Below are 7,628 nucleotides of genomic sequence, written 5' to 3'. Positions count from 1 at the left end.
CAGGCAGACAGCTAGGAAGAAGGTTTCATCCTCGTCGTCACTCCACCATCCAATTAATGCAGGACATCAGGTCGGAGAAGCCTTCAAGTTCGAGACTCGTTTGATGCTACCCCTCCATCGCAACTCCCCCCACAAATCGTGATCGAAGTCTTTCCTTTATATAGTTTCTTTTGTTATTACGAGCTTGTGACATCAAGGATTACGTCGTCCTTGTGCTGCCATCTTTCAGGATGCACCCTTGAAAGACGTTGCCATTAATATTATCATCTAGGAGTGCTACAGGTAGAGACATCATTGTGATGAAAAAGACCACCTGGCTGAACACGTCGATGACCAGCTGAATAGTGGATGAATATCGCCCATGCTTGCTTGTTTCAAAGGTGATGATCGGAGATAAGCTTTCACTAACTTGTAAACCAATATATCCAAAGGAATCGAATTATCTCCATGAAGCCAGGGGTGTGTTAAAGCCTACGTAGCTATCATTCTCTTTCGCAAATATTTGTATAATAGTCATTTGAAAAAATCCTTAGCTTGTGCAAAGATAGTTGGCCAAGGCATCTTATCAAAACTAGGATTAGCACACGGATCACTGCCTAAAATATCCCCAACTTGGTGCAAGCCCAGAAAAAAACGACTCCCACAAAGAAGAATATAAGTAATAACTCCAATGGTTCAAACATCAGCCTCTGCACTATATGATCAATGAAGAACTTGAGGTGCAATATAGTAGGCACTTTCCACGATGTCATTAATTCTCTCCTCTGGCTTGATAAAATCCAACAGACTCAAATCGATAGCCTTTATTGGTGCAGCTTCATCCTTTGTTGTGAAAGGAAAATTCTCTGGCTTCTTATCGCGATGAACAACACCTTGCAAATGGTAGAAGGATACTTTGTGGTTATCCTCACAAGCATCATAAAACTGTACTAAGTTGTCATGCCCTTATATTTTCACTTCCCTTTTTACATCCTCGATGGCAATGGTTGTTGTCATCTTGGCTTTGGCTATCACTCTGACAGCTACACCCGACATTGCATTTCACCCTTCTTCACTCTTGCAAAGCAAGTATGGTTAAAGTGCCCACTGCCAACCTCATCCCCAAGCTAATATTTGCTAGTGAAACTTCATGAATACCCAAAATTCTTCTCTAGGGGGATGTCTACTTCGACACCTTTAGGTATTGGTCCTTCCTTTGGTTTTGTTGCACCATATCTCTTGACCAAAGATGCTTGGATGTGTAAAGGTAGAGGAACAGTGGACATAGCATAGCAATTCTCCTCCTTCTCCACAAAGAATGCAAATGTCGGATGTTGCAATACTCCACTAAAGTGTCCATGATATGAGCAGATAACTTTTATCTTTCATAGACTGCTAAATGTTAAACTAATTTCGCTTTTAAAGAGACATATCATATGCACTGACAACATCAGAATTACGAGTCTCATGGGAAAAGTCCAAAGCGAAGGATCCATATTACAATCTTTTTCTTTAGTCCTTGAGTCTTCAAAATGGAAACCTTCATCTGAACCTATTTTTCCATGCATTGTGGCTTAACAAAAATATGCTTTTGAAAAAAGAATTTCGTGTCCAATCATTCATGCAATTTACAATTAAAAACCATGTAATGTAATCATTCAAATGATGCTTCCACACAAAAAATTATGAATGCATTGAAGAAATTGTGCCTAGCCTAACTACATGTGTTCGTGTATTATGAAAATGCAAACAAAAAGACACAATAGAAAATAATTCCTAATGATGTTGACTAATGTGTTCAAATTCTTGGTGAAAACTCTGCCCTCAGGTTTGCAATAGTGGACACGTGGCGTCACGACATCTGCCCCCTCCAAACTTGCACATCCTCCAACATGTGCCAACATATTTACCACTTGTAACATTGTTTCCACCATGATCATATGGGTAATCATCTGGGTAATATAACAAGTAGATAAGTTGACATAGATTATCACAGCATCCTCTTGGATCATATGGAAGAACAAAAGAAGATAAGTTTTGGTAGATCATCCCAGCATCCAATGGCTTGATCTTCTCTCCTACAAAAATCTTCTGCATAACATCTAGATCTTCTTTGGTTGGTTAAACTTTAGACAATTTCTTGACTTCAAACTCTCTTTCCTCCTTCAATGGAACATATCTGATTTGTGTCTTGTCCACATTGACGTTAATATCCATCTTCATAAATGGCATAAACATTAGCAAACCATCAACACTATCCAAAGGTAATCTGACCTTCTTATCAACTATCTTGTATTGTGTGTGTACTCTGGCTTCTTTGCTACAACCTGCAAATTTTAGATTTTGTTGTAAATACCCTGATAAACACAAATTTTGGTGTGTATAAATAGCATCCAACTCTTTTAACTGACAAAAATCAGCCATAGCTTTTTCAAACTGCATATAAAGAGCCCAATAGTGAGGCTCACAGCTTACTTCAACTGCAAATCCTAGTTACTACTATAAATTGGCATTTTGTAAATCTTTTTGCTGAAATATTTCAGCAAAGAATACTTTTTGCTTAGAATTCTTAGCACCTAAATTTTCTTGCAGCATGAAATTAGTAATTTCGCAATTCATCGTCGGAGAATTGACTTGTAAAACATATGACAGCTCTTGATTTTCAATTTTCAACAATGCTAAAAGATTCTCCATAGTGTTCGAGCATGATAGCCCATCATAGAGATAATCAGTAATCTTCTCCTCAAAAGTATTCTCCTCAATCTTCTTCAAGTTGGAAAGTAGCGTGAATCTTGGTTGCTTTTTTGGCTTCGAATCTTTTATCTTCATGGCTTTTTTATCTTATTGTACTTTCGACTTTTGAACATCGGCCATACTTTGCTCTAGTTCTGAAGAAGAAGGTTGGGAAACTGGATCACTCCTCCTAGTCACCCTCTTCGAACCTTCAGACTGATCATCATCTCTTTTCTGCTTCTCCTCAACAAGTGCTTCGACTCCCTGAGATTTCACCATCCTAGAAGAATTTCTAGGGGTAGATGAAGTTAGGGCTGAAATTGGAGCTGGCTGTTGCTCCCTTCTAGTCATCTTGTTTTGTAGGTCTTTTAAGTTTGTTAAAATCTTCTCCATCATATCTTCAACAGTTGGTTTTGCACTTGGGCTAACAATCATAGTAGGAATAGGCATAGATATAGGCATAGACATAGGATAATAGAAGTAATATATGGTGCAATAGAAGTAGGAGAGGTCATGGTAGGGGAATACATTTTTTATGGTGACTACATTTCATTCTACAAGCAAGCCTTCCATATCTGTCCCTTTGTCAATGTAGAGACCGTACCAACAATGTCCCGCCAATCCGTCTTCAATCCAATAGGCTGCGTACCATCTTCAAGAAGATCTCCCAACTCATCCTGAAGTACATGATCAGCCACCTATAAGAATAACTCCACCTTCTCCGAGTTTAGAGCTCTTTGCTCTAGTGCATCCAATTGGTTATATCGCTCTTCAAACTCCTGTAATGACTCAGAAGCAACAAGTCCTTTGTTGGGCTGATATACCCACTCTTTGAATGTCTTCCATGTAGCAACACCAAATCCTCTAGAAAATATTCGTCTTTGAGCGCTTTCTTGAAAACATTCTAGTAACTAGAGTCTTACACAAATAAATCTGTCACTCTAACTCGCAAAGCAGGCATGAGAAGCTGTAAGAAATAGTTGCTCCAGTTGGATGGAACTCCGAAGAAGCATATCTGGCTTTCAAAGGCTTTAAGCTAGGCTGCAACATTCCAGTCATTAAATAATTTTTACTTACTAACCACAGCCTCGATCGCTTTCGTCACACAATGTGTATGCTCTTGTTCTTGATGCAACATTCGTTGTTGATCCAATTGATGTTGCTATAACTACTGTTGTTGTTGCTTAGATAATTGCATCCACTAATTTTGCATTATAATGGCTAAAGAATGAGTTTGTAATAAAGTCTCATCTCATCAGTCGAAGCTTCTCAAAATTTGCTATCAAATACTCCCATATAGCTTGTGAGGTTAAAAGTGTACATACATCAAGCATAAGAGATTCTTGAAGAACAGAAAGAATATATTGACGAGCTACTTTGTCGTCACGCCGTCAAATCCACTCATTATAAGTAGTTTTCCATTCTTCAAAGATAATTCATTCAGTTACAAGGGTATTATTATGAGCATGATCAATTAGTTGAGGTGGACATTCATAATTACCAAGAATAATATCATGCAAGTCATTGCCTTCAAGAATTAGTAGTATCTTTAATTTCCATCCAAGGAATCCTTAGCCTTGAAAGTGAGGGACACAATGTTGTCTAGAAGAAAATCTATTGACGATTATAGAATTTGAGATATCTAGCCGAGAGAATACGTACAAGATGAGATCATAAAATTTGCACACCATATAGTAAACAACGATGAAAGTACATCACAAGAAGCCGTATATAGAAGCTATGTTGTAAAGAAAGATGTTTAGTTCAAAAATCATATGCCAAATTAAACTGGCCCAAGATAGACAAAACGTGTGTGAGAATAGATCAATGCAAGTAGGAATATGATTCTATCACTCAATTCCTCAAGGTAGGCACACACTGATTGATTTTCATTGTGGACAATTTCCACTATAATGTTCTTTAAATTTTTTAATAGCAAGTTCAGTTTCAACTAAGCTAGAGGCTTTGGCTAGATTGAGCTTAACTTTAGAGATATTGAATCACTTAGGCTTGTTGGTTTTCTGCTAATATGATCACTCTTTCTCAAAGCATTGGGAGTATGCTCCTTGGGGAGGGTGGGTTTAATTGTAACTAGTTGTGAATATTGTGTTTGTACATCTTGATGGGAAATAGAACATATGAAATCAGTGGGTTTGGATTTAGTAGTAGTTGAGGGCGATTGAAGTCATGGATCGTCGGTGTGTTTGGATGAGCTCTGGGGATCAAATAAGACTCATGTGTGTCTCTGGTCTCTTGTGGACATATCTTTGAGGATAGTGATTTGGCCCTTTTAGGGTCTCTTTTAGCGGTTTGTTTAGGAGGTATGGGTTCTTGGTCTAGATCTTCAAGATTATTGCTCTTTCTTTCTCTAGTATTGTGAAGAAAGGTCTTGGGTAAGTCACTCTACTTTGCATCCTTAGATGAAGGAATGGATTGCATTAGGGAAAAATCAGGAGATAGATTAGGATTTGTGTCACAAAAAAATGGAATAGACCACTTGAAAAAGATAGGGTTGTATTGAAGTGAAGCACAGCCATCCAAAAGTGTGGAGTCTTGGATAAGGTGAAATACATATGCACTGACATCAAGTACCATGCATACTACTCCTAGCTTGCTTGCCATGTGTAGATCTTCTTATACAAGGAGTTTATCATACAAGGGATGTTCTTGGATGGTGGTTGAAAGCTTGACATCATGGACAATTGATAATACTCATAGGGATGTAGGGGCAATGTATGTAGGATCATGCATGGAGATCCAAAGAGCTTTCCTTTGCTCAATTATTATCATTAGTTAATGGCCAGTTTTAGTTGCTAGATTGCAGTCCACATACCATTTATGCTCAAAGGCACCTTGTCCTTTCCCTTTCCATTCTATTGTTTCTAGTTTTTCCTTGTTTGTCTCACGAAGGGTGGTGCTAAAAGATAGAATGACACTCAACTCTCTAGCTATGGCTTCTGTTATACTTTTCATGAGTTCTTTGGCAATGATCCTACAATGAGAGAGAATTTGTTGTTGCTTGTCTCGTGATAATGGATTTCCTAAGAGCTATTTGTGCTTTTCCATTATTTTTTCAATGTCACTAACCGATATATACTCATGTGAATGATGTCAACTTTGTATCTAGTTGAACACTTCACGAAGGGCTTATTGGTTTATTATGATATGCTCTCACCCTCTGCTCAAGATTTTCCTTCCTATGCCTAGGCTTTAAGGTGCATTAGGGGTTCTAGAAGTGAAGAGCAATTTTTTTGAAACATCACTTCAAAGAGTTGATTGACAAGGGTTTGTTCTTATGTGGATGTGTCCTCTCTCACACCAAAGGCTGTGACTATTGAGATCCCAATCGGGAAGTAATAGTAATTGAGTCAGAAGACTCACTACTTTTGTCAATTGAGGTTGATTGCTTCGTCAAATCATTATCCTCATCAGGTGTGGCAATGTCCTTGGCTCTTTGTGGGGTTATTTGCATCGGTTGAGTAGCTACACCAGGTTGCTACTATAAGGCTTCTTATTTCTGCTAAGATGAAGAGTTTTTAGGAGACTTGGGATTCCCATGCACACTAGTTGGTTCCTTTAGTGGCTATTGGTTACTTCTTGATGCTGCTACTTTTTCCTCATTTTAGCATTCATGTGCAACTAGAGCAATACTATGCGATGGATACATTGGTCCCTCTTTTGCAGTTGTTGTCCCATGAGTTATTACAAACTTTTCATTGGATTTGATGACTACATCAAGTGGCTATTCTTTAGTCAAGTTAGGTTGATTCTCCTTTTTCAGATAGGTGAAGTTTGGCTTCTTGGTTTCTATATTAGCTAGCTCAATCTCTCAAGTGGTTTTGTCCTAGACCATGGATCCATGTTTAGGATGTTTCCTTCATTTCCTTGCTTTGGGTGAATTCTAGGCTATAACTAACAGAGATGGTGATACAAATGGTTTGATAACTAAATCCATCAATTTTTTGTGTAATACCCTTGAGCATGTAGCAATGCTTTGGAAACCTATCATGGCATTGTGCTAAGTCTCTGTTGATATTTATGGTGGTATCTGCAAAATCTTCACCTTTTTTGTATGCTAATCTATTTTTGGCAGTATTAGGAATTGTAATGGAGCTATGATATGCTTGGATTTTCCTACTAGGACTAGGAAACTTCATACTGATGGGCACCTACTTTTGGTCTTCTACCTTTGAGTAGCTCTATAAGAACTTCATGATTCCCTTCACTTGGGATTTGTGCCGGTTCAAAGATGGGTCACTTACCCTTCCTTGAGCAATGGCCATGTTGCCTTTGCTAAAGTCTGTGATGATCTTGACACTAGGTAGGGTCAAGTGTATTTAGTGTGCCTTGTAATCTACATCACACTTAGTTGCGCATTTAAAAGCTCTGCCATGTAGGAATTCCTTCTCGATGTCCTCTCAATTAGGAAGCATGTAAAACATAGGTGGAAAGCTTTTAGTTTATAAGGCCATTAAGATTTTGCATTTACTTAGAAGAGAGTATGGTAATCCTCCATAAATATTGACTATAGCACCTATAAGCATTAGTTCGGGTTGTCCTATGTAAGTCCAAGCATTATAGTTGAGGATATTTTAATCAACTCCTTTATTAATGAGAGCTTCAGTGATGTGCTCTCTTTTTGTGATTAATTTGACCATAAGGTAGGGAGGTAGGATTAGCTCATCATCTTTGGGATCAATGGTAATAGTGTTTGTCATGCGAGGAGAAATATTAGGGCCTATAGGCATATGAGAATTGCTACTAGATATTACATGTTGTGGACATTCTTGAAACATGCATGTGAATCTAATGAGTTGAGAGTCATTAGCATCAATTCATTTCTTTGGGCAATAGTACACCACATGGCTTGATTCATGGCAATTTCAACAAGCTTTAGGCTTGTAAAGGTTGCATGA

At 38.1% G+C, this 7,628-nt stretch overlaps 1 pseudogene; it reads right to left on the bottom strand.

Annotated features, from left to right (window-relative positions):
- Window positions 1-291: 291 nt before the first annotated feature.
- LOC148012389 (CDPK-related kinase 3 pseudogene) lies at window positions 292-1,265 on the bottom strand (annotated as a pseudogene).
- Between the last annotated feature and the right edge of the window lie 6,363 nt (window positions 1,266-7,628).

The sequence above is a fragment of the Lygodium microphyllum genome, chromosome 27, assembly GCF_053477565.2.
Source record: "Lygodium microphyllum isolate KBCC chromosome 27, Lygodium_microphyllum_v1.1.10, whole genome shotgun sequence".
Taxonomy (NCBI): domain Eukaryota; kingdom Viridiplantae; phylum Streptophyta; class Polypodiopsida; order Schizaeales; family Lygodiaceae; genus Lygodium; species Lygodium microphyllum.
The sequence above is the reverse complement of the archived record's forward strand: the minus strand, read 5'-3'. Positions and strand labels throughout refer to the sequence as shown.